The 10000-nt window shown below is 30.1% G+C and overlaps 3 long non-coding RNA genes across 3 annotated transcripts; all 3 read left to right on the forward strand.

Moving 5' to 3' along the window:
• Positions 1-1103: 1103 nt before the first annotated feature.
• LOC147469620 (uncharacterized) lies at positions 1104-1611 on the forward strand. The gene is made up of 2 exons (XR_015191938.1): positions 1104-1228; positions 1345-1611. It is a non-coding gene; the product is annotated as an uncharacterized LOC147469620 (long non-coding RNA).
• Positions 1612-4185: 2574 nt separating this feature from the next.
• LOC147469621 (uncharacterized) lies at positions 4186-4732 on the forward strand. The gene is made up of 2 exons (XR_015191939.1): positions 4186-4310; positions 4447-4732. It is a non-coding gene; the product is annotated as an uncharacterized LOC147469621 (long non-coding RNA).
• Positions 4733-8776: 4044 nt separating this feature from the next.
• LOC147469622 (uncharacterized) lies at positions 8777-9482 on the forward strand. Its single transcript, XR_015191940.1, has 2 exons — positions 8777-8901; positions 9095-9482. It is a non-coding gene; the product is annotated as an uncharacterized LOC147469622 (long non-coding RNA).
• The last annotated feature ends 518 nt before the right edge of the window (positions 9483-10000 follow it).

The following is a 10000-nucleotide window of genomic DNA, read 5'->3' on the forward strand; positions in this document are numbered from 1 at the left end:
TCTATACACACTTACACACACACATATAAACATATATATATATATATATATATATATATATATATATATATATATATATATATATATACATATATATACAACATTTATATATATATATATATATATATATATATATATATATATATATATATATATATATAAATATATGTGTGTGTGTGTGTGTGTGTGTGTGTGTGTACATAAAAATGTATATATATGTGTGTATATACATATATATATATATATATATATATATAGGCAAACACATCCGGAGACACACATATGTTGATATGAATATACATCCATTTTTTTTCTTTCTTTCTTTTATATGAATACATCAAATACTTACCTATCTACAATTCTCTCTCTCTTTCCCTGTTATTTTAGATCAATTAGATCCCTCCCCTTTACCCAAGATATATCTATCTACCATTTACATCCATATTGATAAGTCTATTTACATCATATCATATTATATCATACAGGGTACATTGATTCACGTATGAAGAGGGGAGATTTTAGTGGCTTTTGTTCACCTTTCATGATTATTTTCTCAATTACTATCTTGGATACAGAATTCAAGATAGTAATGCATCAGGGTGTCAGAATATATATGATCACAGGATGATAATATTGATGTAATTGAGTATGTATTGGGTTTGTAAACGGGAAGATTAAATAGAAATATATAGGTTTTTAGATGAATTTCACCGATATTATTTGATTTGTTAACAAATAAAATCATGATTATCTTTAACCTTTAAATATAGAATTTAATCGCAACCTGCTACTCCATTATTATAGTACAATGATATCTATGCTACTTGGCATCAACCTTCGTGACGTCATTGTGACGTCATATACGTATCCTCCTAAAAGTTGACATTTGCCAGATATTTTTCACTAGAACTTTTCATGAATGTCAAATAAGTGCATGATTTTATTTTAAACATGTTCTGCCGACATGCCATTATCTCTAAAATAGTTTAAATAATTTGAGTTCATTATTCATACTGTTGAATTTTACAAACAGCTGGCAACTCTCCTGCTAACAGTTCCAGACATGTTCACTTGAGAGCATGAGTAACAGAGAGGGCCAAGCATATATATACACAGTGGCTCGAAACGAAGCTCATTCACAATCTTGAGTTGAGACCATTCTGACACTAGCGAATCTTGAGCAGTTTCTTGTACACAATGGCTCATCTCCTTGGAACTGTTGACATTCGTAAGTCATCAATCATCACGTGATACTTTAGGCAAATGTGCTCGCCACTAATATCTAACCGGAAAGAACATCCAAATTTAAGAAATGAAAACTAATGATTTCTCACATGTTGACAGATGACGACGTGCTGAGTGACAGGGAGCGACTCCAACACCAAAGGGCCAAGCAAAATGCCGTCCGCCCACCAAGCACGCCCATCATGGTGGCCGACATTCCACATTCCCGCATTTTGTACAAGCGAGTCTTTCTGCACGAGCCTCTGGGAGTACAGAGCTCGAAGTGTAGTCCGGCGTGGCCTATGAGCTACCAACATGATGCGTGGTGAAGAAAGTGCCATGCATTGTCATGTGAATCATGACCAACTCGCAAATGTACCTCAGATTCCTCTCTCTTAAAAGCTGAGATTGCATGGCATGAGGAAGGATTTACATGCATGTTATTAGTTCCCTGCTGTCAAATGATGGACAGGTGGTATTATATATGTCTTTATTTATGATAGGTAGATGACATAATTATGAAAAAACATGCTTTCATATGATATATGTTTAGCTTGCAATGTCCTTGAGCTAAGACTAAATGGTGCGAGGAATAATCATTCTATTGTGTGCGATTATTTCTTTGTTGTTAAATATATGACAAGAACTATTTTTATTAGAAGTCTTATTTCTAGCTATTTAATATAGTCAAAGAAGGCATTATCAGTGTATGGTACAAGATATATGCAACCGTATCATGCACAGGATCTATAAGAGGCTCACAGAGCAAAGGTAACGTGGTACACTTTGCCGTTCGAAAATAAAAAGATTTTATGATTTATTAGATTCAGTAATTTACCTAAAATGGGAACTTAACAAGAAGTATTTGAGTAGTAAACTCTGTAATAATGGCGACGTCTATATCAGTGTGTAAGTTAAGCACTTCTCTGACATAAAATTACATGTAAGAAAGCTCGGACGGTAAGTGAAAATAAACATAATTAAGATTAATACAAATGCATTATAGAGGTAAAACAAAGGTTCATAAAAAAACATACATACATGTCATATTTTGGCTGCATGTACACAGAGTAAAAAGGTGTCAAGAAGTAAAAGCACGAAAACAGTGTAAGAAAGAAAGAAAATAGATGGGTGTGAGTGAACTATTTTAATATTTCAAAATTATCTGGTGATCTGTATTCATTTAGTTTAGATTTCAATTTCCATATCCATAGGTTTTCTAAATGACATAGTTCTGAATCAGAGGTAGCAGAGTCAAGGACAGAAAAAAAAAATGTAATTGTTGATAGGGTGATCATGCACTTCACTATGAACTCTAGTAGATGAAAACAATGGTTACTCAACCTGGATTTTGTGCTCGTCTATCCTAATGGAAAGATTTCGGGAAGTCTTTCTAATTTAGGCGGCATTACAGGTAACACAGGCAACACAAACATATATATTTTTTGTATACAGCAGACGACGATCGGGAGTTTCTAACCTTATCCTTGGTTTTGAAAAATCTGCCAGTGGTATTTATTGCTTCAAAAACAGGTCTAAGAGTAATTCGGTTGTAATTATGGTGTATTATATTAGTCAATTTTCTGGAAAGTCCATGCGAAGGTTGGTCAATATAGGGTAGATTTATGATATCTTTTGGGGCAGTGAGTACAGGATCTTTTCTGATTATCTTATTTAGTGTTTTCCTGATGGTGCTATCTAAAACATAATTCAGAAAACCATTTTTCGTAAGTGTATTCTTAATGAAATTTATTTCTTCACAGAAAATATGATAGGCTTTAGAGATTTTATATGCTCTCATGAATAGAGTTTGGACTAGATTGTCATACTATGCAGTAAGACCATTATAGGCTCTTTTTTGTTAAAGATCTTGTCTAGTGTTTTCCTAATAGTGCTATCCAGAATAATTCGGAAAATCAATTTTCCTCAGTTTGTTCTTAATGAAATCTATTTAAAAAATATATGATAAGTTTCAAAGATTTTATATGCTCTCATGACTAGAGTTTGGACTAGATTGTTTTTATATCTTTGAGGAATGAGGCTGTCATACTGTGCAGTAAGGCCAGTATAGGTGGGTTTTCCATAAAGTGAAGTTCCAAAGTTCCATTGCATTTCTTAATGTTAATATCTAGGAAGGGAATGTGTCCTTCCCTCTCTGTTTCAACTGTGAATTAAAGTCATATTTTGAGTTGAAATACTCACGAAATTTAACAACCTATTCATGTGTCAATATACATATATATATTTTCTTTATCATATACACATACATATATATGTATATATATATGCATATATGTATATACATATATTCATATATACACATACACAGTACATGCACACTTACATATGTACTTACATACATCTCTCTCACACTCTTTCTCTGTTATTTTAGATCAATTGGATCCCTCTCCTTTATTTAAGATATAATGGTCTACCAATTATATTCATCCTTATTCATGACTTTAGCTACATTCTCTAAAACTCTTTAACAATTTCAGATAAGATACACTGAATAATTAACGTATGAAAATGTGATGAGATCTCTGAGGCTTTTTAGCTTTCATGATTTTTTTTTCTCTATTACTGTCTTGGATACAGAATTTATGGTAGAAACGTATCGGGGTGTCAGAATGTATCTAGAATTTAATCGTAATTTGTGACTCCACTAATAGAACACAAAAAGACAATACTACTTGGCATCAACCAACACTTCGTGACGTCAGTTTGACGTCATATTTGTATGATTCTATGAGTTGACATTTGCCAGTTATTTTTCACTGGAACTTTTCACTAATATCGTAATAAGACCACCAATTTAATGTATATATGTTGTACACATATGTCATTGCAATGATGGTAATTAAAATGATACAAGTTCATTACTTATTTTGCTGGATATTGCAAATAGCTGGCAACTCTCCTTCTTACAGCTCCAAGCATGTTCACTTGGGGAAGAACTAACAGGTATATATATCGTGGCGGGTCCGATCTCATTCACAATCTTAAGCTACGACCACTCTGATACTATTGAATCTTGAGCAGTTTGTTGTACACAATGGCTCATCTCCTTGGAACTGTTGACATTCGTAAGTCATCAATCATCATGTAATAGTTTAGGACTTTAGGAAAATGTGCTCACGAATAACATTTAAATAGATAAATAAATGAATAAAACATGCAATTTTATGAAATGAAAACTAATGATTTCTCACATGTTGACAGATGACGACGTGCTGAGTGACAGGGAGCGACTCCAACACCAAAGGGCCAAGCAAAATGCCGTCCGCCCACCAAGCACGCCCATCATGGTGGCCGACATTCCACATTCCCGCATTTTGTACAAGCGAGTCTTTCTGCACGAGCCTCTGGGAGTACAGAGCTCGAAGTGTAGTCCGGCGTGGCCTATGAGCTACCAACATGATGCGTGGTGAAGAAAGTGTCATGCATTGTCATGTGAATCATGGCCAGCTCGTGAATGTACCTCAGTCACCTGATTGCATTACAGGAGGCGGGCATACTATGTTCCCAACAGGAAGATTCCATCGAGAAATCCCTTAATCTTGGATATTGTAAAAATAGTGCTATAGGAACTTGCTAATTGATATGCCCCAATATAGTTTATATATATATATATATATATATATATATATATATATATATATATACATTTATATATATATGTGTGTGTGTGTGTGTATGTGTGTGTACATATATATACATACTTATATATATATACATGTATATATATATACATATATATATATATATATATATATACATATAATGTTTATACATCATTACTGTGATACATATGATCTAGTCAATAAACACAAATGTTTAACTGATCCACTTTAAGTGTATAACCTCGGCTTCACTTGAATGAATGGCAAATCATTTTGATAGAGAGATAACAGCTCTGAAATATCAAATAAAAGATCACGAAACAAAATTTCTCAGAATTCGTAAAAACAAAAATGGCGAAACAACGAACTTTATTCGTTTTTGACCAAATAACAGAAAGTATAATTATCTAAGTACGTGGAATGTTTAACGAAAGAATGAAGAGATATACATTTAATGTCTTAAAGACACACACACACACATATAATATATATATATATAAGTACTTACTGTACACCTCTCTCTGTGTATGTATATGTATATGTATATATTATATAGATACACACACACACACACACACACACACACATATATATATATATATATATATATATATATATATATATATATATATATATATATATATATATATAATAATAATAATAATAATAATGATACATCTCTCTGTGTATGTATGTATATGTATGTATGTATATATATATATGTGAATACATACATAAATTTAAAATGTATATATGGATGTGTGTGTATTTATATATATATGGATATACATACATATATATATATACATATATATATATATATATATATATATATATATATATATATATATATATCATATACATATATATTATATATGTATTATATATATTATACACACACACACACACACACACACACACACACACATATATATATATATATATATATATATATATATATATATATATATATACACAATATAGTTCTCAGATGTTATTCAAAGCTACCAAAAAAGAAAAGTAAGACTAGAAAAAGGAAACTTAAAACTCTATTTAAAAGATCATTAAGTCAAACGTTCATCTCAACTAATCCAATAGCACATATGATAACACAGTGACTCAGAATGAGCTAGCTATCCGGCATAACAGACTTTGAGGATATAATCTAGACTTTGGACCTTTATTAGCGATAATTCTCTGAAGTGTCATGCATTGTCGTGTGATTCATGATCAGCTCGTGAATGTACCTCAGGTTCCTCTCAGATTTAGAAGCTGAGATTGCATGGCATGAGGAAGGATTTACATGCATGCTGTTAGTTCCCTGCTGTCAAATGGTAGTTTTATGTGTTTTATCTATGATAGGTAGATGACATACTGATAAATAAAAACATGCTTTTATATGATGTATGTCTAGTACGATGTGTCCTTGAGCTAAGACTATATGGTGCGAGGAATAATAATGATATTGTGTGTGATTATTTCTCTGACGTTAAATATATGGCAAGGGCTATCATTATTATGAGCCTTATTTGATGTGGAAATGGATGGCATTACCGGTATATAGTACAAGATGTCAACAATTGTATCATACTAAAAAAATATAGAAGGCTCACAGAGCAAATGTACCGTGATACGCTTTATCTTTTGAAAATAAAAAGGTTTTATATTCTACTGGATAAAATTATTGACCTGAAATGGAAAGATAAGAAGAGGTAGTTGAACAGTTAACTCTGTAATAACCAAGTAATATATGGTACCTTATATAGCAATGTGTAAGTTTCTTTTCTGGCAGGATTATATGCCTGCCATCTATCTCTCTAGAACTACTGGCAAAACTGCAATCACTTCATATCCAAAGAGGATTGTCTTTGAATCTATATATATATATATGCTTATATATATATATATATATATATATATATATATATATATATATATATATATATATATATATATACATATATATATATATATATATATATATATATATATATATATATATATATATATGCATGCATGCATATATGTATATACTTCTATGTATACTTAAATATAAATGTGCATACTTATATATGTATATATGTATGTATATACATATAAATATACAAATATACAAATATATATATTATATATATTCATATATATTCATATTCTCTCTCTCTTTCTCATACACATAAACGCAACACATGTATATATGTATATATACATATATATGTATATATATATTTATATATATATATATATATGTATATATATATATATATGCACACATGTATGATATATATATATATATATATATATATATATATATATATATATATATATATATATATATACATATATATGAATGGCAAAACACTCTCCCGTGTTGATACAAAGACAGTTAAACCCACTATATCCAAGATATATTTACTAAATATATTTCAGGTCTGAAGATGAAATCTAGGTGGATTTCGAAACTGTAGTCTCATCTTCTAATAAATATGTTTTGTGGATAGTGGGTTTATATGGAAAAAAAAAAAAAAAAAAAAAAAAAAAAAAAAAAAAAAAAAAATATATATATATATATATATATATATATGTATATTTACACACACACACACACACATATATATATATATGTATATATATATGTGTGTGTGTGTGTGCATGTGTGTAGCAGAAGGATCCTGGTGATCTAAAATAACAAAGAGAGAAAGAGAGAGGGAGAGATGTATTTATGTATATATGTATGCATGCATGTATCATATACATATGAAACAAAAATATATGTATATATACACACATAAATATATATATATATATATATATATATATATATATATATATATATATATACATATATATGCATACATGTATATATATTCATATGTAAATCTATGCACACTTACACACACACACACACATATATATATATATATATATATATATATATATATATATATATATATATATATATGTATGTATATATATATACATATATGTGTGTGTGTGTGTGTGTGTATAAACATTTTTATGTACACACACACACACATATATATATATATATATAAATATATATATATATATATATATATATATATATATATATATATATTTATATATATATGTGTGTGTGTACATAAAAATGTATATATATGTGTGTATATACATATATATACATATATATAGACAAACACATCCGCAGACACACATGTTGATATAGATATACATCCATTTTTTTCTTTCTTTCTTTAATATGAATACATCACATACTATCTACATTTCTCTCTCTTGCTTTGTTATTTTAGATCAATTAGGCCTCTCTCCTTTATCCAAGATATATCTATCTGCCATTTACGTTCATATTGATCAGACTATTTACATTATATCATACTCTGTAGCAAGATAAGAGGGTACATTAATTATCATAAGAAGGTTAGATTTTGGTGGCTTTTGTTCACCTTTCATGATTCTTTTCTCAATTACTGTCTTGGACACAGAATTCAAGATAGAAATGCATCAGGGTGTCAGAATATACATGGTTACAAGATTTCAATATTGATGTAATTGAGTATGTATTGGGTTTGGAAACGGGAAATTGAAATAGAAATATATAGGCTTTTATAAGAAATATATAGAATTTAAGGTAGAAACGTATCGGGGTGTCAGAATGTATCTAGAATTAAATCCCAATTTGTGACTCCACTAATAAAGCACGAAAAGACAACACTACTTGGCATCAACCAACACTTCGTGACGTCAGTTTGACGTCATATTTGTATGATTCTATGAGTTGACATTTGCCAGTTATTTTTCACTGGAACTTTTCACTAATATCGCAATAAGACCACCATTTTAATGTATACATGTTGTGTACATATATCATTGCCATGATACTAATGAAAATTATATACAGCTCCAAACATGTTCAGTTGGGGAAGAACTAACAGGTATATATAACGTGGTCGGTCCGATCTCATTCACAATCTTAAGCTTCGACCACTCTGATACTATTGAATCTTGAGCAGTTTGTTGTACACAATGGCTCATCTCCTTGGAACTGTTGACATTCGTAAGTCAGCAATCATCACGTGATACTTTCAGATTTTAGGCAAATGTGCTAACTTATGATTACATGAAAATACATGCGGTTTTACTAAATGAAAACTTAAACTTTAGGAAAATGTGCCCATCGCTAATACTTAAATGAGAAAACATGCAATTTTATGAAATGAAAACTTAAATGATTTCTCACATGTTGACAGATGACGACGTGCTGAGTGACAGGGAGCGACTCCAACACCAAAGGGCCAAGCAAAATGCCGTCCGCCCACCAAGCACGCCCATCATGGTGGCCGACATTCCACATTCCCGCATTTTGTACAAGCGAGTCTTTCTGCACGAGCCTCTGGGAGTACAGAGCTCGAAGTGTAGTCCGGCGTGGCCTATGAGCTACCAACATGATGCGTGGTGAAGAAAGTGTCATGCATTGTCGTGTGATTCATGACCAACTCGCAAATGTACCTCAGCCACCTGATTACATTGCGGGAGGCAGGTATACTATGTTCCCAACAGGAAGATTCCATCGAGCAATCCTTTAATCTTTGACATTGTAAAAATAGTGCTATAGAAACTTGCTAATTGATATGCCACAATACAGTTTATATATATACATATATATATATATATATATATATATATATATATATATATATATATATATGTATGTATATATATATATATATATATATATATATATATATATGTATATATATATATGTATGTATATATATATACATATATATAGATGTGTGTGTGTATATGTATATATATGTATATGTATATGTATATATATATATATATATATATGTATGTATATATATATATACATATATATATAGATGTGTGTGTGTGGATATATATATATATATATATATATATATATATATATATATATATATATATATATATACATATAATGTTTATACATCATTACTGTGATACATATGATCTAGTCAATAAACACAAATGTTTAACTGATCCACATTAAGTGTATAACCTCGGCTTACCTTGAATGAATGGCGAATCATTTTGATAGAGATAACAGCTCTGAGAAATTTAGTCTCGTGATCTTTTATTTGATATTTCAAAGTTCATAAAAACAAAAATGG

This window comes from Penaeus japonicus, unplaced genomic scaffold (genome assembly GCF_977035675.1).
Source record: "Penaeus japonicus unplaced genomic scaffold, GWHDUDI00000001_assembly GWHDUDI00000020, whole genome shotgun sequence".
Taxonomy (NCBI): Eukaryota; Metazoa; Arthropoda; class Malacostraca; order Decapoda; family Penaeidae; genus Penaeus; species Penaeus japonicus.